At 44.1% G+C, this 26450-nt stretch overlaps 1 long non-coding RNA gene across 1 annotated transcript; it reads left to right on the top strand.

The window, feature by feature from the left end:
* The first annotated feature begins 1253 nt into the window (after window positions 1-1253).
* On the top strand, window positions 1254-25154 carry LOC140460179 (uncharacterized). Its single transcript, XR_011953896.1, has 3 exons — window positions 1254-1355; window positions 7029-7176; window positions 24880-25154. It is a non-coding gene; the product is annotated as an uncharacterized lncRNA (long non-coding RNA).
* Window positions 25155-26450: the final 1296 nt, after the last annotated feature.

Raw genomic sequence — 26450 nt, 5'->3', positions numbered from 1 at the left:
CAGTGTGACTTGGTAGAACTGTTCACCACACCTTCCATCACCTTGGTGATGATTGAGAGTATATTGATAGGGCTTTGTTTGTGAGTTGGATTTGTTGTGCTTTTTGTGATCAGGCTATACCCATGCAACTTTCCACATTGTCAGGGGATGGCAGTACTGTAACTGTGCTAGAAAAGCTTGGTTAGGGGCAGATTAGTACTGGAGCACAGGTCTTAAGGTACAACTGAATGTCTTGCTTGGTCATTTCACAGGGCATTGAAAACTCAAGGACAATTTTATGAATCTGTAATGACATACCAGTCATTACAGAGGATCATGGATATTCATTCCCAAATGGTCATTTGTGAACCAGATGAATTTGTATGATAATTATCAATCTATGGTCACTATTAGTCGAGCTTATCATTATTAGATTAGGTTACTTACAGTGTGGAAACAGGTCCTGCGGCCTAACAAGTCCACACCGACCCGCCGAAGCACAACCCACCCAGACCCATTCGCCTACACTTACCCCTTCACCTAACACTACGGGCAATTTAGCATGGCCAATTCACCTAATCCGCACATTTTTTGGATTGTGGGTGGAAACCGGAGCACCCGGAGGAAACCCACGCAGACATGGGGAGAACGTGCAAACTCCACACAGTCGCCTGAGGTGGGAATTGAACCTGGGTCTCATACTAAACACACTTCACGAAAATGATGATATTTGAACTTGTCTCCTAGAACATTAAACTGGGTTGTTGTATGATTGAGTGGCAACCCCACTACCTCAACATGACATTAAAGAGGTTAGAATGAGGAATCACAGGTTAAGCTTCAGGAGCTGTTTATTTACAACTGAGGTGAGGTGAAATGTCTTCATCTAAAATATTCTGATCTTTTCAGTTGTCTTCCTGAGAGTACTGTGCATTCTGAGTTATTGAATAAATTCAAGATTGCCTCAATAGGTTTACGGGTATGAAGGGATGTGATGATAGTGTGAGAAACTGAGATTTGGGAGAAAGCAAACAAGTTTTTGTTGCAACATGAGACAAGCTCTCAGGAGTCAATGGCTGACTCCTTACAATATTTCATACTTTCTTAGGTTTGAATTTTTTTTCTCCCTGTTTCCGTCTGTCTGCCACTTAATGTGACACACAATCTGGCTGCACTGTATACAAACAGACTGCCATTTCTCCCACTTTCTCCCTCCTCCCTCTCCATGCTGCACAGAAACTGAAGCTGGCACTTCCAGGTTGTCTGCCCATTGTTTGAGCTGACAGCCTTTACAATTGACTGAGAGGAGAGAAACAAGCAGCTCAAACAGGAAGCAGAGGACCAGCCTGTTCCTTATGAGCAATTGTGTGTGTAAGGTAACTCTATTAAGTGAATTTACAGATGGGTGACCTCAGGGGTGGGAGGAGCTTCTGTTAGTTATTAGCAGATTCTGTTTTCTGGTAGAAATTCTGCAGCTGCATGGTACACAGACTGCTGTGATAAACAGGAGAATATGGGAGGGAGAGAGAGAGAAAGAAAAGAAAGAGGGGAAAAGTATGTTCTGGAGTGGGAGAGATACCGGGTAATTGGAAAAGGGATCAAATGGAACTGCATGTGGAGAGCAAGAGAGGAAATATTGGGTAAAAGTGTGTTTTGAAATGGGACAGAGAAAGAACAGGAATTGTAGTGACATTCTGTAATAAGTGGAAAGGAGATAGAAGGAGAAATGAATTAAACAGGAAAAGAGTAAGTGTCGGAGAGAGAAAGATTCAGTGATGACATTAGGAGTTGGAAAGTGTTGAGTTGTGCATTTTCCAGAGTGGTTTGGGGGTGTTCTTTCTCATGTGATGTGGAATCTCTGGTCTGTGATTTATGCCTCAATTTCTTAATTCATACTTCAGTCTTAAATGACAGGAAAAATCCCCTCATCACTGATCTAATAATTGTGTTCCCCCAGGTATCTACTTGTGTTCCTGGGATGTACTCACATAATGTCTTGTCCTGGGATGCATGTCTTCAGTGTCCGGTTCTGACATATTTCCAAAAACTTACATTCAGGATGTTGCCCCAACTTTAGAACCAGTTCCCTAATAACCTGGCAGAAGAAATCTCTTCAATTATCTGTTCATCTTCCCTCAATATCTAGTCCTGGGGTGTATATTCTTACAGAAAATTTACTGGTGTTGTAGCTGTCAGTAACCAGGGAACACACCGTTTACCCACACCCTGGGTATGCTCTCCAGTATGAAGCTCTCAGGCACTCGGAAACAGAAATTGCTGGACACACTTGGTAGGTCTGGCAGCATGTATAGAGAAAGAGCAGAGTTAATCTTTGAAGTCCATTGATCCTCCTTCAGAACTGATAGCTAGGGAAAACTGACTTTTATGCTGATCATGGGGAGTTATGGAGGGGCGGGAAGGTGGAGGAGGGAGTGAATAGGTGGAGAGGGAGGGCAGACAGAAAAAAACAGTGGATAAAGGCTAAAAAAGGGGAGTCAATGTCCTAGTGGTCTCGTCTCCCCACATCTGATCCTCAATACTCTGCCCCTTTCCCACTCTATCTTCCTGTTCCCCTTTCTCTCTCCTTTCCTTATTCCGCTTTCTCCCTTCTCCCTCCTGTCCCAGCTGACCCTGCACAGGGTAGAAGCTGTCTCTCAGATGCTGGCTGCACTTTGTGCAAACAGGCTGCCTGGACAATGACTGATGGGAGAGAAGCGAACAGTCTCAAAACAGGAAACAGAGGCCCAGGCCATTATTTGCAGTCATTGAGTGTGAAAATTATACTGAGGACAGAGGGTTTCAGCATTCGCTCACTGAAGGAGAGTTAAAGAAAAAGAACTGTCCATGCCTGGGAGCTGACTCAAATATACTGCAGTGACACAGTAAGGGAATCATTTATTCCTCTCTGAGAGTGGGTTTGTCGATGGGCGAATTGTGGGAGCAGTGGGCGGGGTATTGTTTCTCGCTTGGGAACATTGCTGAAGCTGCATGTTTGCACGCAGTACAATGAGGTGGAGGAGAATAGTATGTTATAAAGCAGGAATAAGGGCAGGAATGTGATAGATTGGGAGAGATCACAAGAGGAAGTGAATTGAATGTGGTGTTACAGAGTAGAAGAGGTGGTGATTGAGAGAAGGGAGATATATGTGCCTGGATTGCACTGCCATGAATTTACACAGTATATTATATCTGATTTATTATTTCATAGGATGTGGGCATCACTGCCAAGGACAGCATTTGCTGCCCCCTTCCTCATTGCTCATGACCTGAGTGGCTTGTTATCCACTTCACATCAGAATCAGTCACATTGCTGTGGGTGTGGAGTCACATGTAGGCAAGAGCAGGTAAAGAGAGCAGATTCCCTTCCCTGAAGGGAAGTTGTGAACAAGATAGGTTTTTACAACTGTAAAACAATACTGTAACTTGCTTTTAATTCCAGATTTAACTCACTGAATTTGAGTTCCATCAGGTGCTGCAGTGCAACTTGGAGTCCATGTCCCCAGAGAATTAAAAACAGAAAATGCTGGAGAGACTCTGTATCTCAGATTTTAGATGTAAACTCTGTTCATCTTCCACAGATACTGCCAGACCTACTGAGTTTCTTCAACACTTGCTGTTTTATTTCAGATTCCTGGCGTCTGTATTATTTTACTTTTCCTGCCCCAGCGAATTAGTCTGGACATCTAGATTACTAGTCAAGTGACATTATCACTCTGCCACTCTACCGGATGAGTTCAGGTGCTAGGAATCTCTCCTGGCTCCCCAAGGCCTGTCCACAATCGACATTGTTGATAAAGCGTGGTGCTAGAAAAGGCACAGCAGCTCAGGCAGCGTCCGAGGAGCAAGAGAGTCGACATTTTAAGCAGGACCCTTCTTCAGGACATAGCATAAGAACAAAGAACAGTGCAGCACAGGAACAGCCCCTTTGGCCCTCTAAGCCTGCTCTGACACACTTTGCCCTTTCACATTGAAACTATTTTCCCTTACAGGATCCATATTGCTCTACTCCCTTCCTATTCATGTATTTGTCCAGGTATTTCTTGAACGCTGCTGTTGTGTCTGCTTCCACCTCCTCCACTGGCAGTGCATGCCAAGCACTCACCACATTTTGTGTGAAAAATGTGCTTCACACATCTCTTTGAACCTTTCCCCCCACTGCCCCCAGCACCTTGAACCTTGTGATTGATCCCTCCACCTGGGAAAACTCCTCATGCTTTCCACTCTATCCGTGCCATTCACAATCTTATAAACTTCTTTCAGGTCGCCTCTGAACCTCCTGCATTCCAGTGAAAACAAACCTTGTCATCCTTTCTTCATCGCTAAAATCCTCCATACGAGGCGACATCCTGTTAAGTCTTTTCTGTATCCTCTCTAAAGCATCCACATTCTTCTGGTAGTGTGGTGACCAGAACTGCACACAATATTCCAATTGTGTCCCAACTAAAGTTCGATAAAGCTACAGCCTGACTTGTCTATCCTGATACTCGATGCCCCTTCCAATGAAGGCACGAATGCCAATGGTCTTTTTAGCTACCTTGTCTACCACCGCTGCCACCTTTAGTGATCTGTGGACCTGTACACCCAGATCTCTCTGCATATCAATACTTCGAAGGGTTCTGCCATTCACTGTATAATTTCTACCTGTACTTGACCTTCCAAAATGTATCACCTCACATTTGTCTGGATTAAACTCCACCTGCCATTTTCTGCCCATGCCTCCAACTGATCTGTGTCCTGCTGTATCCTCTGACATATAAGAATGTGATAGGATACTTCCCATTGTCTGATAAGTGCAACTCTAGTGGCACTGAAAAAGCTCAACATCATCCAGGACAAAGTAAAGCACTTAGCTGACACCACATTGCACCCTCTGCCTATGATGCACAATCGCAGCATCTACCACTGACAGGATGCACTGCAGAAATTCACCAAATGCTCCCTACGCAGCACATTCCAGATTCCATTTACCATCCTGGCTTAGGATTATATCCATTTTCCTTCAGTGTTGCTGGGTCGGAATCCTAGAATTCCCTCATTAACACCTTTATGGCGACTGTATACCCAGAAATATCACCCTCTTTTTCTGGGCTATGGGAATGTTTCACTCATGACCGGACTTGAGAAAAGGATAGAAATGGAATGCAATCATATGGGAAAAGACAGGAGAGTAGCTGAAGACTTGTGCTCCAGAACTTGCCACTCCCCTTGCCAGATTCTTCCAGTACAATTACATCACAAGAAGCTAGGTCAAAGCCAACCCAGCCCCAGCCTAATACTGCCCCATTAGTCTCCCCAATCATCAGTAAAATGATCGAAGTGTCACCAATAGTGCTATCAAACAGTACCTTTGTAGCAATAACCTGCTCAGTGATGTCCAGTTTGGGTTTTGCCAGGGCCACTCAGCTCCTATCCTCGTTCATGTCTTGGCTCACAAATGGACAAAGGAACTGAATTCCAGAGGTGAGGTGAGAGTGACAGCTGTTGCCATCAAGGCTGCATTTGACAGAGTGTGGCATCAAGGAGCCCGAGCAAAATTGGTATTAATGGGAATGAGGGGGTTAAATTCTCCACTGGTTGGAGTCATACTTGGCAGGTAAGAAGATGGTCGTGGTTGTTGGAGATCAATCATCTCAGCTCCAGGACATTTCAGCAGGACTTCCTCAAGATCGTGTCCTAACTCCAACCATCTTCAACTGCTTTATCAATGACTTCCCTCCATCATAAGGTCAGAAGTGAGGATGTTTGCCGATAATTGTACAATGTTCATTACCCCTCATAACTTCTCAGGCCTGCACCCCCCAGCAGCCCACACCCCACTCCTGGCACCTTTCCCTACCACCGGAGGAAGTACAAAATCTGTGCCCACACCACTCGCCTCACCTCCTTCCAAGGCCCCAAGCTATCCTTCCACATCTATCAGAAATTTATCTGTACCTCTACAATGTCATTTACTGCATCCGTTGCACCTGGTGTGCTCTTCTATATACTGGGGAGACAGGATGCTTTCTTGTGGATCGTTTCAGATACCCACCCCCACCAACCCCACTGCCCCGTGGTTGAACACTTCAACACCCCCTCCCATTCCATCAAGGACATGCAGGTCCTGGGTCTCCTCCACAACCAAACCGTTACCACCCGACGCCTCATATTCCATCTTGGGACCCTGCAACCACACAGGGATAAATGTGAATTTCATCACCTTCGTCATTTCCCCTCCCCCTACATTATCCCAGTCCTAAGCTTCCATCCTCAGGTGACAGTCTGTGTGGAGTTTGCACATTCTCCGTGCGTCAACATGGATTTCCTCCACAGGATGTGTTTTCCTTCCATAGCAGGTTTAGGGTGGATTGTCTATGGGAAATGTTGGGTTACAGGGATAGTGGAAGTGGTTAGGTCTGGGTGGGAGATGCACTTGGAGGGTTGGTGTGGACTCAATGGGCCAAATGGACTGCTTCCACATTGTAGGGATTCCATAATTCTAAATCTGGAGTTATGAACTTTAGCTCCAATTTGCTTCATGTGCCTCAGCAATGTAAACAGGGCATTAGATAAATCTTCAAGAGGACTGAGGGACTGTCAGTCCAATCAATGCAGGCTTCCAACCATGGACTTTGGTGTGAATCTGTCCTTGTGACAGCATTCACATTTCTATAATCCATCCACAAAATCTAGCTAATCCATCCAGTTTAGGAAAGAACACTACTGGTTTGCTCTGATTCAGTTCAATCATGGGTTTTCCAGCATGTACTGAATCTCTGTTTCCATGTGAGCTTCTTTTTCTTGGTTCAAGGATGTAGTTTCACCAGTCCTGAATTTCCTGCACATCCATGTCATATCCAGCTATTGTGGTACATCTGGGTTGTTCTCTACAAATTACCTCACACGTCATTAGCAGTCTTAAAAGATTTCCCTGTTGTCTTGTCTGTAAATGTGATAATAAGCTAGTTCATTTTTGGGAGGTTTGATTTGAGAAATATCGCCTTCTAACTTTATCATCTTCCACTATCCTAATTATCTGATACACTTGTTCCTCCTGTTTACATATGCAGGTACGTCATGTCTAGGAGCTCCTCCTTCCGAGGGGTATTGTGGAGTACCAATTTCGTTGGGGGTCTTCCGTGGTGACACTCGCTGCTGGCACAGTCAGTAGCACCTTACAGCAGAGCTTTAAACACCTGAGGCCCACACAGAATACCAGTAAGTGTGCAATGAGGAGAACTATCCCGTGTGCCAAATTGGGTACCCAAGATTTACCTGTCAACCAATTTAGCCAGCTGTCTGTAATTGTGGGCCCCTGTCGAAAATGTTCGAGCCGGTCTCGGATATTCTTGATGGTTTCTGTAATGTTCGAAGAGGCATCAATAACATGGGTGATACATTGTCACCAATAATTGTCCAAGCTCTCCCTTGCTGTGCTAGTTGATAATCCAGCGTGTGACTTGTCTGCTGTGTGTAGATCTGAGTTCAGCCAGCTCTGTATTAATTGTTACCAGAATGTTTGAGCTATTATTGCCTAAGATAATGAGGCCACATACAAGGTAATTTCGGTTTTTAGCGCTGACGACCCCTGCTGTGCCCCCAAAGATAGAGATCCCAAGAATCAATATCCCAATGATGACCCCAAAGTGGTGGGGACCTGCCAGTCAGCACAGAAATCATTCTCCGAACATGTCCCCTCTGGGGAATGGTACAGTAAGGGATGCAATTGTCCCCATCGTGAACAGGTTTGGGAGGTGTGGGGTGTCTGTCGCATAAGTCCCCTTAAATAGAAAAGCAAAACCCTTCACCGTTGGGTAACATACATTGTCCTGTCTTTCCGTCTGTCTGTCCAACATGTCGCCCCTGGTTCCTTGGGTGCCCCCCCAGCTGGTGAGTGTCGAAGGGGTATGTCCATGTGGCAGAGCTGACATGGGTGCCATTGCACCGACCACATTTGAATAGTCTGACCACGGTCACATTCAAGCATGCCTGCTCACTGCAGGTGCAGGCAAACTGTCCCCTGGTGACTGTACAGTGCTGATAAGTGCACTGTGTCTGGACACATGAGTTATCTTTAGGAACCGGGGCATAAACACATCCCCATCCCTGCCCTGTGAAACAGAGTGGGTAATCACTGGATTTTAAACTGGCTCTTCCCTTCCCTAGGCTGGGGGACCCAGTCCCATGGGCCGGTAGTCCTGCCCAGCTGCACACATCTACCCTGGAGTCCCCTTACTGCCCCTTACACAGCGCTCCTGATGTGTCTACTGTATACAGGTCACAAGGGGTCCACACCGGGGTGGCCACAAACAGGGATTCTACTGATCGCACCAGTGGGTAGCAGACAGTTCAGTTCCCATGTAAACTTAGGTGGGTTTTATACAAGAGGTTATCTTTAAATCCTGACAGGCTCCTGACAGTCGCGACACTTAAACACATTAAAATATGTACAGGTATTAACATTTAGCAGTTAAAAATAAAATTATCAGTCAAAGTCTTTGTTTTTGTCAGGAGGTGTAGTCATGCTTCTGTGTGGTTTGTTCTATTGTGTTTTCGGTATTCCCACAGGGATGACCGTCTTGTCCGCCATTCCTGTCTGTACCTGGGGAATGGTCAATGACATTACTTTGGTCGTAGGAATCTTTAACGGTTTTCGTTGGGTCCAGTGCTTCCATGTGCCTTTTCCTTTAATACCTACACAGATATAGGTGTCCCCACTTATTACCACGTTGTATGGCCCTTTCCGTTTTGGTGCAAAGCTTGGTTTGTCGGGCAGTACCCAGGACACAGCTTCCTGCTGCTGGGACCTCAGGGAAGATTTGAAATTCCCCCGCCTTGTTCTTTTTATCCTGTTTATCAATTACAGATTTCCACATCCCTTTCAAGTGAGCACTTAATTCTATTACATACAGCCGAATTTTGTCTTTTAGTGGACCCACACCAGTGTCACCTGTTATTATTGTCTCTGGGAATTGTGTTGCTTGCCCGGTCATTAATTCAAATGGTGTTGGCCCGGTTGCCTGATTTGTGGTGGCTCTTAATTTCATTAGTCTGGCTGGCAGTACATCAGCCCATGTTCTGTCTGAGGTTTGCATAGTCTTAGCTAAAGTATTTTTGAGCGTTTTATTCATTCTCTCCACCATCCCTGAGCTCTGCGGGTGATAGGGAATGTGAAATTTTTGTCTAATGCCAAGTAATTTGCAGACAGTCTTCATGACCTTGCCTGTAAAATGCATCCCTTGGTTGGAGTTGCTCTTGAGGGATACCTCCTACCTCCTACCTCGGGATTACCCCTTCCGCTAATATTCTGGTTACATTGGTCAATTTGCAGCTTTTGGTCGGGAATACCTCTACCCACCGGGTAAATTAGTCTGTGATGACCAGGCAGTATGTTTTTCCACGGGCATGTGGTAGTGGCCCTATCTGAAGGTCTCCCCAGGGTCCCCAAGGTCTGGGCTGGTGTCCCATCTTAACGTTTATGGGTCTCCCTGAGTTTCCATTGCTTGCTCTCTTTCTGCGGGGTGTCCTCCTGTAACTGCTGAATTTGGATAGCGTCTTTTGCTAATTCAGTAGTGACTATTGCAGCCTTGACAATGGCTTCTTGTTTTAGGGCTTTCTGAGCTGTTCAGTCTGCTGCCTGGTTTCCTTTGAATTTTAGCCAACCAGGACTCGCTTTTGCTGGCTCCTTTTGATGGGCTTTTATTTTTATAACTGCAGCCTCTTCAGGCTGTTCACTGGCACGTAATAGTGCCTGAATTCTTAACTGGTGTCTGATAGGGGTTCTCCTACGGTGGTGAACCCTCTGCTACCTCATGCCACCATGTAGTCATGGGCTACACTGAAGGCACATTGATTGTCCATATGTATATTCACGATTTTTCCTTTTGCTAGTGCCAGTGCTTTGGTGAGTGCTATCAGTTCTGCTACCTGTGCTGACTGACTTCCATTAATCCTTCTGGAAATAACTGTTTCTAACGTACCATTTACCACAGCCCATCGTATTTGGGGCGACCCTGCTAAATATTTTCATGACCTGTCCAGAAAGAGGGTCTCCCCCACTCTGTCTCGGGGGGGGTGGGTATCCTTTATTCTGCCCCTATCTTCATCCCCATCTATATCCCCACAGTTGTGCAGTTCCCCGATGTCTAGAATTCCCTCAGCTGGGTTTTCTCCCATATCCCTAAGTGTTACCACGGACTGACTTGGGGATAAAAGAACTGCCTCCCACTTTGCCCCTCTCATATTGGAGACGGCCCTCAGTTTCCCTGTGTTCAGCATCTCTACTAGGGTGTGTTTGGTGTGGAGGATGACATTCCCTGTCATTACGATGGGCTCACTAACCCTAATGGCCCAAGCAGCACAGTCGAAGGCTGCTATGCATCTGGGCAACTCGGTGACTGCTGGCCCTTCTGTATTTGAGTAATACCTATTGTATGTATTGTTTATTTCTACGAGGGTAGTGTCACTTAGGGAAGCTGGTGTTTTATCCCCTCCTACCCCATTTTATTTGTGTGGGGTAAAGGTAAGTTTGTGATGGATGCATCTGCTCCTGTGTCTTCTAGTATTTCATATTTCCTCCCTCCTATTACTGCAGGTACATACATTTTCCCCTCTCCCTTATCCTCACAAATCGGGGCAGCTGGTTGACAGGTCTGCTGACCTCGGAATCCCCATGGTTCTGCAGTGTTTTGGATGGTGTTTGGGGGTGTCCCATTCTTTTCCTAGCACATTGCTGCTATGTGTCCTTTTCTGTTGCAGTGGCTACAGTATTTTACATTGTTCCCTGCTCTATTCCCTACTCGTGCGACCCTACATTCTCTAGCAAAGTGACCCTGTTGACCACAGTTGTGGCAGGATAGTTTTGTTCTGCTCTTGCCTCCATTCCGGTCGGCTGCTTTGTCAGGTGTTGCCTTTATCATGAGCTTCTGCCTCCTGCACCCTGCTCGCCCACTCAACTAGATCATCATAATCCTAGGACATTATTACTCCCATTTTCAGGGAGTGGGGTGGACGTCGAGACCCTATCTCTCAAAGCTTCGATGAATACCTGGGCCCCCCGATCTGAGTTTGCTTGCCCTGAGCATTCCTGATAGACCCTAAATAATTGTTCCCCATATTCAGAGACTCCTTCCCCTTTAACTTGCTCAGTGTTCATGATCTTGCTCCAGTTTGTGGAAGCATTTCCTCGCACCCTCTGGATTTCTTTATTAAAATTGGCGAAGAGGCCTGCTGGGCATCTACATCAGCTGTAAGGGAAGTGGCATGTGCCCACCATCTTCCCCTAAAGTCTCAGGCTGCTGTGGCATCAGGTCAACCAGTTACCTGACTCCACTTGTCTGCTGGGCAAGTTGTCCAGACCTGTTGGTGTATTTCTCTCAGGTGTAGTTGGTGCCCTACCCATACACTATCCAGCTCATCTCAGAACCTGGTGTTTGTGCTCCAGGGTTGTAAGTTGCCTTGGGAGGCCATAATTTGCTGCCTCTCCCCTGGAGTGAAGGGTTTATAATTTGCTTTGGGCTGTGAGTCTGTTCCTCCTCTGGTAACGGGCACTAAGTTATACTCTTGCATGGTTCATCCAAAAGAGGGAGCAGTTGGTCCCTGCTGGATGGTTTTGTAGGAGGGGATAGAGTCAATCTCCCTTTCCTCCCGTACTCTTTCTAATCTTTGTTCTAGCTCCTTTATCCTGTCCTCCAGATCCTCAATTCGTTCTTGGCCTTTTCTCCACCTGCGAGTGAAGGCATCTACTTGTTCAATTCGGCCTGTAATTGGTACACTAACATTTCCCCTATCTTTTTAGTTTTATTTCGTTTCTGTTTATCTATCTATCCACTGTTATCCTAATGTTTGGGATGGTTCCCAAACCCTTTTCTTCATTTGCTCTGTCAAACCCTTGTCTGTCTGCCTTGTATTTCTCAATAAGGGAAACTGCAGTATCCCCCTTAAAACTTTGATCTGCCATTTAGCAGATTGTGTAGCCCAGATAACACCAACAGTAAAGTGTTCCTAACCAGTGGGGACTTCTCTACCCCGTGGCCGATAATACTGTCCCAGTGCCGTCCGTACGGCTGGAACAGCCTCCTAACAAGGTGTGCTCCCCATTAGTGGGACTCTTTACCCTCCCGGCCACCGTCACTATTCAAGCTCTGTTGTTCTACCATGGACTGACAGAGTATCATAGTTACTCAGAGTGTCCATGTTCCTCAGCTTGGTAACATGGGCTCCACTGAGATTTGGCTCTTGGTCAGAGTGATCAGCTCCTCTTCCTCACCACATTGGAAATTGCAAATTTAAACAGCACCCAACTTTTAACTTAAACTCTAACTGGACTCTGTGTTGCTCACCCCTACAGAGTCCAATGTTACCTGGATTTGCCACTTGTGCTTCACAACTCTGAGTACCTTTGACGCTACAATTCCCACTTCAAATCCCAATCTTCGTGTGGGGGAGGCTAGCCCTCTTAACAACTGGTTTAGTACGGGGTTTTTGAGACAGGCACTACCTTGTCCCCTGGCTGTTTCAGCACAAGCAGCAGGTTCTTACAACAGTTAATACAGTTACCACTTATTCTCCACAGACATGCACTTAATTTTGTTTTAACTCAGTACTGTAGCAAGTTAGACATTGCAGTTGGTATACCTTTTAAACTGTGTCCTTGGCCCGGTCAGACTCTTCCTGTTTGCAGGTACAAATTGGTTCTTACCCTGGCTCCCTGATCATGGCCTTTGACCAGGGCACCTGCTTGCAGCGCCCATTATTGTGGGGAAAATCACCAGCCTCAGAGTCAGAGTCAGGGTTCAACGACAGAGTTTATTGTACAAGGAAATACAGGAGCTCTGGGGAGAGAAAGACACCAACAGCACAGTGGTCAGCTGTGAGTCTTCTCACAACCTGGAGCACATGTCAAGATACTTTTATATATTTTGTAAGATAATAGGTCAGTGATGAGGTCCTTGTCTCTGTAACATAGTTTGTTTATTGTAAACATGGCAGAATCGTTGTCAGTTTCAGTACAGATATTGTCAGTTTCAATGTCTGAGCAGAAGTCCATTGCTGTAGTAATTGACACTAGTTGCTCTTCCTGAGAAGGACAATTACTGCAGCCCTGGCTATTAGCACTTTGTCTTGAGTCTGTATCAAGCTGTTAGCATTTCTGTCAAAGGTGTTGGTGGACCCAGACACTTTGGCGGGCACTATGCGCTACTCATGTGTATTCTGTCCCCCACCCGCCTTAAACTAATCAGATAGGTTGTGAGTGCATTGTGCTGGCATTCTGGTGGCCCCAGGCAGTGTCTGTGTTTGCTCTGCTGCCTCTCGCCATGTTGTGGTTTAGCAGCCATCTTGTGTGTCAAGTGGCCAATTTATGGCTCAGCGGCCATCTTGTGTGTCCGTGTGCCTATTGTCACACTGCACCGTGCCACCTCCCACTTCACTTTTTATCCTGTTCCCAATGATAATCCCATTTCAGAATGTTTGTGTAACATAACCAATTCTTCTTCCTATGATCAGGATTATTTTCCCAATCAATTACTTTCCTAATCCTCTGAACATTTTTATATGAACCACAGAATTTTGCTTTCAGTTGTTCATTTTGTAACAGCATCAATGCTAAACCTTCGCTATCCTTGAAACATTCCAATTGCTGAATGTTTCCTTGGCCATTCTTTCATTTTCACCTGTCAAACATTCAAATGCCTTTGTGCTACCCTACATGCTCTTGGGAGTCTTCCTTGAACCATAGACACATTAACCATTATTGAGGAATCATCTTATTTGTTCAAGAATTTCTCCCCAATTAACTTCAATAGACCTCTAATCTCATGACCAGAAACCAACCCAAACCAATTCAAAACCAGTGGATTGATCTGTGACCCTCTGGGAGCAAATAGCAAGAATCTAATTCTTTATCCTACTCCTGTGGGTATCCATGACAGTATGCCTTGATTATGCTTTTGAGGGTCAGATGATCCCTCTCTAGAGCTCACTGTGTTTACAGATAATACACAAATGACTTCAATTATTTTATTCCCAAGCTGTTCATGATTTGCTGGAAAGGTTGAGACAGAGAGTCATAGAGTCGTTGAGATGAACAGCACGGAAACAGACCCTTCGATCCAGCTCATCCATGTCAACCAGTTATCTGAACGTAACTTAGTCCCATTTGCCAACACTTGGCCCATATCTATCTAAACCTTTCCTATTCATATGCCCATCCAGATGCCTTTCAAATGCTGCATTTGTACCAGCCTCCATCACTTCTTTTGGCAGCTCATTCCATACACGCACATTTATCTGCATGAAAAAGTTGCCCCTCTAGGTCCTTTTTATATCTTTTCCCTCTCACCCTAAACCTATGCCCTCTAGTTCTGGACTCCCCCACTCCAGGGAAAAGACTTTGTCTATTTACCCTATCCATACCCCTCATGAATTTATGAACCTCTATACGGTCACCCCTCAGCCTCCAGGGAAAACAGCCCCAGCCTACTCAGCCTCTCCTCAGAGCTCAAATCTTCCAACCCTGGCAACATCCTTGTAAATCTTTTCTGACCCCTTTCAAGTTTCACAACATCCTTCGCATAGGAAGGAGACAAGAATTAACTCAGAACCTTGACTAGACTATGATAGTAATGATCCTACACAATCTATTGACACTTTATTGAAGTTCATCAAAATTGGTACAGGTATCAAAGGCACTGCTGAGATTTTCCTACCGTCTGACATATGAGACATGTTTTACAAAACTGCATTATGTCTTTCTGAAGTCCTGGTCATGTAAAATACCTGATTATTGATACCTGTGCTTTCCATATTCCTCTATGCCATGCCATAAGAACTCCATGTGCTATTCACAATATCTCCTCGTGATACCTGGGCAGTGCCATTAGTTGATGAAGAACCATCAATTCTTCATCTGCAGGTCTGGTCATCAAACCTCTACTTTTAATACAATAATTCTCTTGAACTTCTTCAGCCTCAGCTACAGCAACAGCAGTGGAATATCTGTTTACATTTCCATAAGCATCTCAATCTTCTTATATATCTCTTTCTTTGTCCTTTTCTGTCATCTCTCGTTTCTTCATTCTGTTGTGATGCTCCAGCCACTGTAACTGAATATGTCCTGATACCAGTGTTTGATTGTGCAAAATACCCCACCTCCTCTGTATTTCCTTTCAACCTAAGAGCTTTTTGAGTACCTGAATTATTCTGCCATTCTTGCCCTGTCAAGTATTACGACCTCCAACGTATCCATCAGGTCAATCAACCTGGGTTTTGAAAGTCCCACAGACACTGCCGGGGCATGTCTGCCACCTGCTGGACATTCTTTGCCATTTCCAGTGCCCTGTCTGAAACACAGGCACAGAAACTGCTGTTTTCCTTCATCTTTCTATCTACCAATATCACACCCAAATCCTCATTGCCCAGTTTTAATTCCAGTCATGGCCAAGAGCCCTCAAACGTTATCACAACTCAGTGTAGTGATGTACTAGAAACCAACCCCCCACCCCCCCACCCCCCCGCCCCCCTCCCATGTTCAGAAATCGCTGGTGCAACAGTTGTTAAAGAGAAGATAAACTAGGTTTCTTGATGTTTCAAGTGGTTTACTGCACAGAAATGAGAGAAGGAACTCCTGATTGCTACAGACCTGGTAGTTTTCCTCCTGATCTGAACCAACTTCTCTCTGTCTTGTTCATAGTCCCAGTATGTTCAGCTAATGGACAACCAATCACATTGAGTCACAGTGAGTCATAGAGATGTACAGCATAGAAACAGATACTTTAGTCCAACATGTCTGTGCTGACCAGATATGCTAAATTAATCTTGTCCCATTTGCCAACACTTGGCCCATACCCCTCTAAAACTTTCTATTCATATATCCATTCAGGTGCATTTTAAATGTCATCTTTCTCAATTGATTTACTAACCATGTGGTTTCTGACTTTCCCTCTCTCTTCCTCCTTTTTAAAATGCCGTTGTTTGATCTTTTTTGCCCCAAAGTTCCAAAGCAACACAACAGCTTATAGAATTGTAATTACTGCTCCTGGAATGTGAGGAAATCAGCTCCAACACTGAAAATACCTGAAAAATGAACAGCTTCTGCAGCCATAATTTTTTTTCCCATCCTCCATCTTGGATTACCCAGAATCTGAAATTGGCTGGCAGAGGGCCTTTGTTACTCATCCATAATCCAGTCAGCTTCACTTGGGAACAAGTCCCTGGCTCCAGTTCATCTACACATTGCCGTATAACCCACAGCTGCACAAACATGGTTCACAACTGATAGCAAATTACTTGCTTTCAAAACATGCAGCTTCCTCGTGGATGCCCTTATTAGATCTCAGCTGAAGTATTGTGTGCATCTTTGAGCACAATATTAGCATATACCATATGTTTTACAATGGAAATTCATTTTATGGAATGGTGTTTAATTGTCTTCAGGGTTGAAACCTGGAAGCCTGTAAAGACCATGTCTATTTTAATTTGTGTTTCTTTAATAACCATGGAGTGAAATGATCAAGAATTGTTCCAAAAACTAGGAATCACAGAATCAGAGATATGTTACTGTGCAGAACGAGGTCATTCAGTCCTTCATGCCTGTACCAGCTCACAAAATGATTATCATGCTCAAGTGCCAATCTCCTGCTATTTTTCCCATTCCTTCCACATTATATCTTTCCAATAAGTTACTCATTTCTCCCTTGAATGCCTCAATTTTCCCACACATGCAGCAAGTTCATTCTATTCCCCAACTACTTCCTGAGTGAAAGAAACTTCTCCTCACTTCACTTTTGCCTCGTTTGCAGATCTTTTTAAATCTGTGCCCTTTCCCTTTTCTTGTCCCTTTTGCAAACTGGAACTTGTTCTCCCTACCTACTCTGTTAAGCTCATTCATGATTTTGAAATGCTCGACCTGATTTCCTCTGAACTTTCTTCTCTCGAAGGAGAACAGTCTCCTGAATCTATCCCCATAACTGAAGTTCCTCATCCCTGGAACCATTCTTGTAAAGCTGCATTCTCTCCAATGTGCTCACATCTGTCCACACATGTGGCACACAGATCTGCATGTAGATCTCCAGCTGAGCTTTAAGAAGTGTCTTATACACATTGAAGATCACCTCCTTCCTCATGTACACGATATCCCTATAAATAAAGCGAAGGATGATGCCTGCTTTCCTTTCTATTCTCTCCACCTGAGCTGCACTTTCAGTCTTCAGTGCATACATATACGCTGAGGTAATCCTGCTTCTGCACCCCCACAGAACTGTATCCCCAATTTTGTGTTGTCTTTTAATGTTCTTGCTTCACCTTACACTTCTCTGCATTGAAAGTCATCTGCCACCCATCTGCCCATTCCACTGACCTTTCCACGTCCTTTTCAAGTTCTACACTGTCCCCTTCACAGTTTATAATTCTTTCAGGTTTTGTGTTCTCTACAACCTTTGAAATTGCCCCCTGCGCACCAAGATCTAGATCATTAATATATGTCAGGGAAAGCAAGTGTTCAAAATCAGACCCCTGGAAGATTCTATTACAAACATCCTCCAGCCTGAAACACATCTATTGACCATGACTCTCAGTTCCCTGTCACTCAGGCAAACATTGTCTCCGTGTTGTTCCTGACAATTTTATTGCATGACCTATAACTTTACTGATAGATCTGTCGTGTGTCACTGTATGAACTATCTTCCGAAAGAAAAATATAGAAATTGTTGGGAAAGCTCAGAAGGTCTGGCAGCATTTGTGGAGAGAAATCAGAGCTAATGTTTCAGGTTGAGTGTCCCTTCCACAGAAGTGATAGTCGCGAGGAAAATGTTGGTTTATATGGCAAGGATAGAGTGGAGGGAGGGGGTAAGGAGTGTGCAATAAGTGGGTAGAGCGCCCAAAGAGAGAGAAGAACTGTAAGCCAGACAAAGGAGTTGATAACGATCTGGCTCGGAGGGTTTGTTAGTGGTTAACAATGGGTGGTGTGTAATAACAGGCTGTGTGATAAGGACATGGGAGAATTAAAGCTGTAAATTTATTGAACACAATATTGAGTCCAGAAGGCTGCTGGGTCCCCATGTTCTTCTAACTTGCCGTGAGTTTAGCTGGAGCACTGCAGCAAGCCTGAGACAGAAATATTGGCAATGCTACAGGGTGGTGTGTTGAAGTGGTTGGGTCTTTTTTGCAAGCAAAACGCCAGTATTCTTGAAAGCAGTCAGCTAGTCTATGCTTCACTCCCCCAAGACAGAGGAGATCACATTGTGATCAGTGAATGCAGTAGACTAGATTGTGTGAACTGCTGGTAAAGTGCAGCTTCAGCTGGAAGGTGTGTTTGAGCCTTTGGATACTGAGGAGGGAGGAAGTAAACCGACAGATATTACAGCTTCTGTGGATGCAGCAGAAGATGCCATGAGGCTGTGGAGGTGTGGTGGGAGTTTAAGAAGAGTAAACCAGGGTATCCCAGAGGGAACAGTCCCTGCAGAAAGCTGACGAGGGAGGGGAGGTGTGTATGTGTTTAAAACTCTCTTCTAAAAGTCTACGAACGTTACATCAACAGCATTACCCTTATCAAATCTTTCTGTTCCCTTTCCAAAACCTTTCGCTTCAGCAAGATAGTTAAACAGGATTTTCCCTATGGGAATCCATGTTGACTGTTCTGGTCAACCCATGTTTTTCCATGTTTATTCCATTTTCCCAAATATCTCTCTTTTGAGAAATTAGCTCTTTCATTTAACCAACTTGTCCATGCTGCCCAGTTTTCACATTTCAACAAGTCCCATTTACTTGCTTTTGGTCCACATCCCTCCTTGCCTATCCCTTCCATGTCCTTGTCTAAATGTTTCTTAAATGATGAAATTGTATTCACTTCCACCACTATCCCTGACAGCCCATTCCAAACATTCACCACCCTCCCTGTGAAAAAACTGTCCCTCCTAATCCATCTGTATCCCTCCTCTCTCAGCTTAAACCTTAGCTCTCTAGTTTTAGACTCATGTAACCTGGGGAAATGCTGCTAGCTCTCTACCTTATCTGTGCATCTCATGATTTTCTCGACCACTACAAGGTCAGCCATCAGTCTTCTATGCCCCAGGGAAAATGCATCCCAGACTATCCAACCTGTCCTTTTAACTCAAACCTTCCAGTCCAGGTAGCATCTGTGTAAATCTTATCTTCACTCTTTCGAGTTCAATAATATCCTTTCAATAGTAAGGTGACCAGAACTGCATGCAGTACTCCAAATGTGGCCTCACCAATGTTTGTACAGCTGCAACAAGATGTCCCAACCCCTACACTCAGTGCTCTGACCAATGAAAGCAAGCATACTGAGAGACTTCTTCACCACCCTATCTGCTTGTGACTCCACCATCAAGGAGTTATGAACCTGTACCCCAGATCTCTTTGTGCTATAATACGGCCCATGATATCTATTTCTTGATTATGTTCCTCCTGTCACACATAGATGAGATTTTCCCAGATTTTCTTCTGTTCCATAATGCCTACCAATACTTGGCCTTGAAGTGGGTGCCACAGACATCCAGATCTTGAGTCTAACTATCTGGACCAGACTAACTATCAGGACTCCATACAATCTAGTCGACTGTATTCGCTACTCAAAATGTGGTCTATTCTACACTGGGGAAACAAAGCATAGACTGGGTGACTGCTTTGCAATACACCTGAGTCCTGTTGGTGAATAACACCCTGATCCTGGATTCTTTTTCCCTGAGTTCATAGCTTTCCTGGTTCTCATTCTACCCTTAATTCTTGTGCCTGCCATGATAGGATTCAAACCCATATCCTCAGATATGGATTCTGGCTTAATACTCCAACGATAATACCACTGGGACAATACCTTCCCTCCTCATCAGCCATCTTCAACCTTCACTCCCTTCAGAACCAAGACACAGTGGCAGCAGTGTGTACCATCTACAAGAACCATTGTGGCAACCCACCAACGCTCCTTTGACAGTTCCTTGTAAACTCACAACCTCTACCAGCTAGAGGTACAAAGGCAGCAGAAGCCTGGCAGCGTCATCACCTGCAATGCAGTGACCAAGGTGCACACCATCCTGATTTGGAGTCAAAGCACCTTTCCTTTACCGTCACTTTGTCCAAAACCTGGAACCGACTTACGAACAGCCCTGATACTCAAAGAATTGCAGTGATTCAAGACGATAATTCTCCAGAGCAATTAGTTCGGCAAAAAACACCGACCGAGTCAGCATCACACATACCCCATTAACAAATGAATGAAGAATTCACCAAATATCTATTTCTGGGATATAACACTCCTGTGGTTATAAAGCTGTGGTATTCCCATAGCTTTTCTTAATAGGGGTTTCCCGCCAATATCTTGCCCTGGTTGTGTGAGCTTGTTTACTGCATTAGACACAAACCCTCAGTCTGTCACCTACACTGTAGAATATTCACTCCTTCATCAGTTTGTGGATCTGCGATATCTGGTTCTGGGGACTGTGTCCCTCAATAACTGGGGTATTTGCTCATACACGGGGTTTCAGTTCTCCTCCAACATCAAGTCCTTGGATATATTTGCCCAGTGACTGTAGTCATTCAGTCCAGTACTTATTTCATTTCACCTTTCATTTTTATTGATTTCATTTCACATCAAAACTTTTACATCAATGAAAAGACTTTTTAAAAAGCTGCAGGCCGTAATCTGAATAACTTTTATTTCTACAATATTTTTCACAGGACCCAAGGGATCAGTCCTCCACCATCCATCCCATTCTTCCACTCCATCCTGATTCACCTTCCACTCTTCCCCCATTCCTCATTCCATGCTCCCAATCCCCATTCCCTCACCTTATCGTCAACTCTCCTATTTTCTCCCAATTCCCCTTTCAATTCTCCTGAGTCCATTGAAGTTTTATCTCCCTGAATGAGCTGTTGCAGTGCAGTAGCTGAGTATTTTCCATTGAAAGTTGGAAAGCACCATTCTCAAACATGACAATGACATTTCTGGACTATTCACATCTTGAATTCGTCTGAATGTGAGTCTTATCCATCTGTTGGTCACTGCTGAACCTGTAATACAGACAGCAGGGTAAGGTACAATTGTGTGACACAGGCAGTCTGAGCCAAAAGTACAGATAGACACAAAAACACAGGTGGACTTTCCTTACTGTGGGACACAGACCCCAAAAGTGAGATAGTCATTCCTTATTCTGGGAGATTGTCCCTAAAGGGACAGGTGGTCTTTCCTTATTCTGGGAGATGGACAAATTAGCCCACAAAAGGTTAGGTCATAAAATAAGTGCCCATCGTGTTGGAGATAGTTGTGCTGGGACCACAACTGTTGACAATATATATTCATGACTTGGAGGGAGAAAGCAAATGTAATGTCGCAAAATTTGCAGGTGACACAAAAATGGGGAGAAAGGCAGGTTGCAAGGGGGTTACAAATAGTTTAAAGAAAAGTATTGATCAGTTAGGTAAATGGGCAAATAGAGTATGATCTGACAAAATGTGAAGTTATTGTTTTGGAAGGGACAACAAAAGATCAAGCAAATGGAGAAAAACTGCAGAAAGCTGCAACACTGAGGGACTTGGGGATATTTATGCATGAAACACAGAAAGCTAACACAGTCACTCCTGATGAAAGGTCCCAACCCGAAACATCATCTCCCCTGCTCCTCCAATGCTGCCTGACCTGCTGTGCCTTTCCAACTCCAAATTTCATTGACTCTGACTTCCAGCATCTGCAGTCCTTACTATCTCCAAACCACCACATAGGGTTCAGCAGGTAATCAGGATGGCAAATGAAATATTGGCCCTTATTTCAGGAGTGGGGGGGTTAAAGTGTAAGGGTAGGGGCGTCTTACTGCAACTGTACATGGTGCTGCTGAGGTCGCATCGGGAGTAGTTTGAATGGTTTTACTCTCCTTATTGAAGTAAAGAGATTATTTCATTGGAGGCCGTTCAGAGAAGGTTCACTTGGATGATTCTCTTCTGAGTAAAGTTTAAACAGTTGGGACTCTACTCGCAGGAGTTTAGAAGATTCAGAGGTGATCTTATTGAAACATGTAGCATTCTTCCAGGGCTTGACAGGGTAAATACTAAGAAGATATTTCCCCTTATGGGACAGTCTAGAAGCAGTGGACACAGTCTCAGATTAAAGTAATGCCAATTCAAGACTGAGATGAAGAGTAAATTCTTCTGTCAGAGGGTTGTATGTCTTTGGAACTCCTTACTGCAGACAGCTATGGGGCCAGAGTCCATGTATGTACTTAAGGCTGAGACCGATAGATTCTTGATCAATTGGGGAATTGAGGATTACGAGGAAAGGGCAGGAAAGTCAACGTGAGGGGTGTTGGATCAACTGTGATCCTGTTGAACGGCAGAGCAGGTTTGAGGGACCAAATCCCTCGAGTTCACTAATGCTCTTTAGGAAAAGAAACTAGTATCCTGACCGGGTCTGGTATAAAAGTGAGTACAGGCCCACAGCATTGTGGTTGATATTTAAGTGCCCTCTGGGCATTTAGGAATAGTCTAGCCAGCGATGATCGGATCCATGAATTTTTTTAAAAATGTCTGTCATTTCAAGAATTTGATGGATAAATTTGAGGCCATCTGCCCTTATCCAAAGAGATGATGGCTACAGATTAAGTTCTTGGTTGTGATCAGGGCCATAGTTATGCAGGACTCTGTTGTTCAGGTACATAACTGCTGACTTATCTTTCAGATGATGGAATATGCTGTGTAACCCAACAGAACAAGCTGTCCTTATTCTCAGAGATGCGTTCTTTAGGTCTGATCATCTGACCTTATTGTGGGAGATAGAATTAAGTGCTTTGATGTCTGAGCTTATTCTGGAACACAAGACCTATGGGTCTGACCCCCTTCTATGGGGGGATGAAGACCCACAGACCCAGTGATGAGAAAAACTTCAAAGTATGAAAGGATCAACATTCAACTCTGAGTTTGTTTCTAATGTGTGAGCTCGAATCTCAGAGTCAGGTGAGATATTATGGTGATAATTTGGTATTGTTATTGTTCAATTGGTAGTGAAAGTTCCAATTACCTTAATAACAGTAACAAAGGTGCTGTAGAGAAAACTTAGAATAAAGAGAATGGCAAAGGCAGCAACTGTTAGTGCGTTGTCATCTCCCTCCATATCTTCCACTTCTTCCTTCCCTTCTTCTCCTTTCACATCGGGAGGGACTGCTAAAACAGAGAGATATTGTGGCTGTTAAAGTTGACTGTGAACATTTCATTAAGGTCACCAGCATCTCAATAATCTGAGGATAATACAATTAAGGAGGAAACCATGGTAGAGCTGCACTGGGAGCAGGAAACTTTTAGAAAAGCTTTCTCTCATTCTCAATCTGTCTGATTTTGTCTCGACCATTGCCCCTATCTTCCTCCCTCTTTCACTGCCTTCCAACTGGCCTTCACTGATTCTCTCCCTTCTTTGTTTCATTGTCACTCTCATTGTTTCTCTCTCTCTCTCTTCGTCACATTCATTGTTTGTCCCAAAGGAATGCAGAAACAAACAACATGAACATTAAATTGTTTCCAAAATCTTAATCTTTCCAACTCTGTCAGTTCTCGGTTTCTCTGGTGCATTATCTAATCTACAGGCTGTAACACTCAAGTTTCTGCCTCCTTGGCACTAATAACACTCAATGACCAGCAAACAAACAAGTCTCTTGTGCAGCACTCTGAGATTATCCCCACAGTCAGGATGATATCCTTTATAACTTCAAATACGTCTTTCTTTTTGATTCGAGAGAATGTTTTATTTGACCTAATATTATACGAGACACAAAACTACCTTGTAATATCCATTGTAGAATAGAACATCTGCTCAATGACACAAAGACTTGTAGGTGGTGATGTGAGGGATGAAATGAGTCTGAAAGCCTACAATTCATGAATCACCGTGATGTGGTTTGGTCGTGAGCACTTTTGCTTGTGGGTCACAGGACCGTGGGTTCAAGTTTCATCACTGATCCTTGTGATCCTCAGCTAAGTTGACACTCCAATGTAAGATTGAGAAAGTGTTGCGAGTGGAGAAGAAGGTACCTCCTGATGAGGTTGATGTCTATGATCTCATGGCCATTTCAAAAGAGTTGGGCGATTCTCTTCAGTGTCTCAGCCAGTCATCATTTATCTCTCAGCCAACAGCAAAAAGCAGATGATCTGGTTATTATCAAGCTTTTATTGTAGAAACTTACTGTCTGCAATTTGAAATGGAGAAATCAAGAGACCAAAGGCAAGTACTGCTATGACATGATGATAATCAAAGTGTGGACGAATCACAGCAATTGATCACATCAATTTGTCTAAAATCAACCAAGATGTAAGGCAAGGAAATCACAGTGGAGTGGGAGAGCTTTGTCAAGTAAAGATTCAAAAATATCTTTCACTCTGAACATGCTGCATTCACCACAGCTCATGTCCCAAGTTATTGATTTATTTTCTCCCAAACCCATCAACAATGATCACTCTAAACTAACACTGAAACTTTTCATGTCAGGTTTATTGAAATTTGATCAGTACATTGACATACAATTAACATTCTGCGGAGTTTCACACATATTTCATACATAATCAGGGGCAGCACACAAAACATTTCAAAAAAACCTGAGGATCTCAGGTATTTGGAGAAAACAATGTTGGCTGATTTAAAGATTTATTTTTACTCTCAAGTTCTGAGCAATGTTGGAATTTGTTCATGTTTGAAGCACATTGCTACCAGAAGAGAGGTTTCAAAGTGCTCACAACAGTTTTCTGGTTGTGTTAACCATCCATTTACAGGGATGATATAAATGGGTGATTGTATAAATCAGCAGATGTTATGAACAGGAGTTATAGCTATCAGTTAGAACAAGTGAGACATTAACCAGGTTGGGTTTACTGTGAGATTTATTAATGCTTCTGAACACATTTGCTGTAACTGACTCGTGTCCCACCACACAGGAATACGTGGTACCGCTGTTCCACTCCTCTGCAGAGACCGTCAAGTGACTGCCTGAATTCCAGCCACCTCTGCCGTCCTCAGTCACTGGCTGATGCATGAACCCTGTCTTCAGAAGGGTATCATTGGCGATCCAAACCAGGTCGATCTCTGCGGGAGAGAATCCAGTGACCAGGCAAACCAGGGTGGCAGTGTGAGCAGTCTCCATCTCATCCAGTGAAGGGGGCAGGAGAAAGACTTGAGGCTGAGTCTTAACATCAACTGGAAACAGAGAAAATGGAGGTTAGACTTCATATTTCACTCAGTCTGTATTTACCTGACACGTTTGTCTATTAACACAAAACTAAGCAACTTCTGCATCCCCAGGAATTCCTCTGAGATCAGGAACTAAAAGCATTTCTTTTCCTGTTGATTTTTCGGGGAGGTTGTGCAAGGATGGGATCTTCAATCTTGTTCATTGTCTCACCATGAGTGAGGATCACCTTTTCAGAAAGAGTGTCCAAATCATTAATGGAGCTGTGCTGTTCTTCAAATTAATTAAATTCCTTCAAATCATGAGTGATTTAAATGGATTAAACATGGAGAAACTGTTTCCAGTGACAAGCGAGTCAGAACAGACATTTCAGAGGAATGGCAAATGAACTGGTGGGGTATTAATTGAATTTGATTTGTTCTGTTCTTTATGATAACTTGGAATGCACAGTGTGAAAGAGGGTACAAGCAAATTAAAGAGTAACATTCACCAGGGAATTGGACAGAAAATTGAAAAGTAGACAATGATAAGGTTGCTGAGATGGGGCTGATGATTCATGGGATCATTTGAAGAGATATTTCAAAGAGCAGGCAGTGACAAGATAGAGCAAATGGCATCTTTTCAAAGTGTACTGTTTCTGAGATAAACCATGGAGAACCACTTCCTGAGGTCAACAGGGAGGTTACAGGCATTATTCTCATGTGGTGCTCTCTGCTCTTTCTCCTTTTCCTCAACGTGGATTCGCTCAGATCCAGCCTACACCTCAGACTGACCAATCTCCCTTACAGTCCAGTGTTGGATTGATGGGATGTTAATGTTGAAAATGCTGCTTATCCCTCTCTGTCTATCCTATTGCCATCAATCCATTCCCTCGGTGCGAGTGTGATTCACACCAAGGCTGCTGTGGTGATTTCAGGTTTCATCTGTTCAGTTTCTTGATGGGGCTCGCACACATCACTGGGCTTGTAACATAGTCTGACAACCAGAGTTAGGCTGCTCAGCATTCTGGAATTAAATCACTTCATTTGCTAAGATTAGATGCACAGTTCCATGTACACGTACCTTGGGCTTTCCTGATTGACCTCTTCTCTGGCGTTGGCAAACTTCTGTCCTCCACCAAACACATACACTCTACCCCACTCTCCCACTCTGCAGCAGGGACTGTAAGTCTACTGAAGATGATCTCTTTATGTCCATTCTTCTTGGGACTCTGGGTCTTCACTCCATCTTGTCTCATGATTCCATCGACTTTCCAGGTTACCCTGACTCCCTCTAAATCAGTGTGAAGTACCTCACAAAGAATGGTTGCTGTTCTGTTCC

This window comes from Chiloscyllium punctatum, chromosome 36 (genome assembly GCF_047496795.1).
Source record: "Chiloscyllium punctatum isolate Juve2018m chromosome 36, sChiPun1.3, whole genome shotgun sequence".
Taxonomy (NCBI): domain Eukaryota; kingdom Metazoa; phylum Chordata; class Chondrichthyes; order Orectolobiformes; family Hemiscylliidae; genus Chiloscyllium; species Chiloscyllium punctatum.
This window is presented reverse-complemented; position numbering and strand designations above follow the sequence as displayed.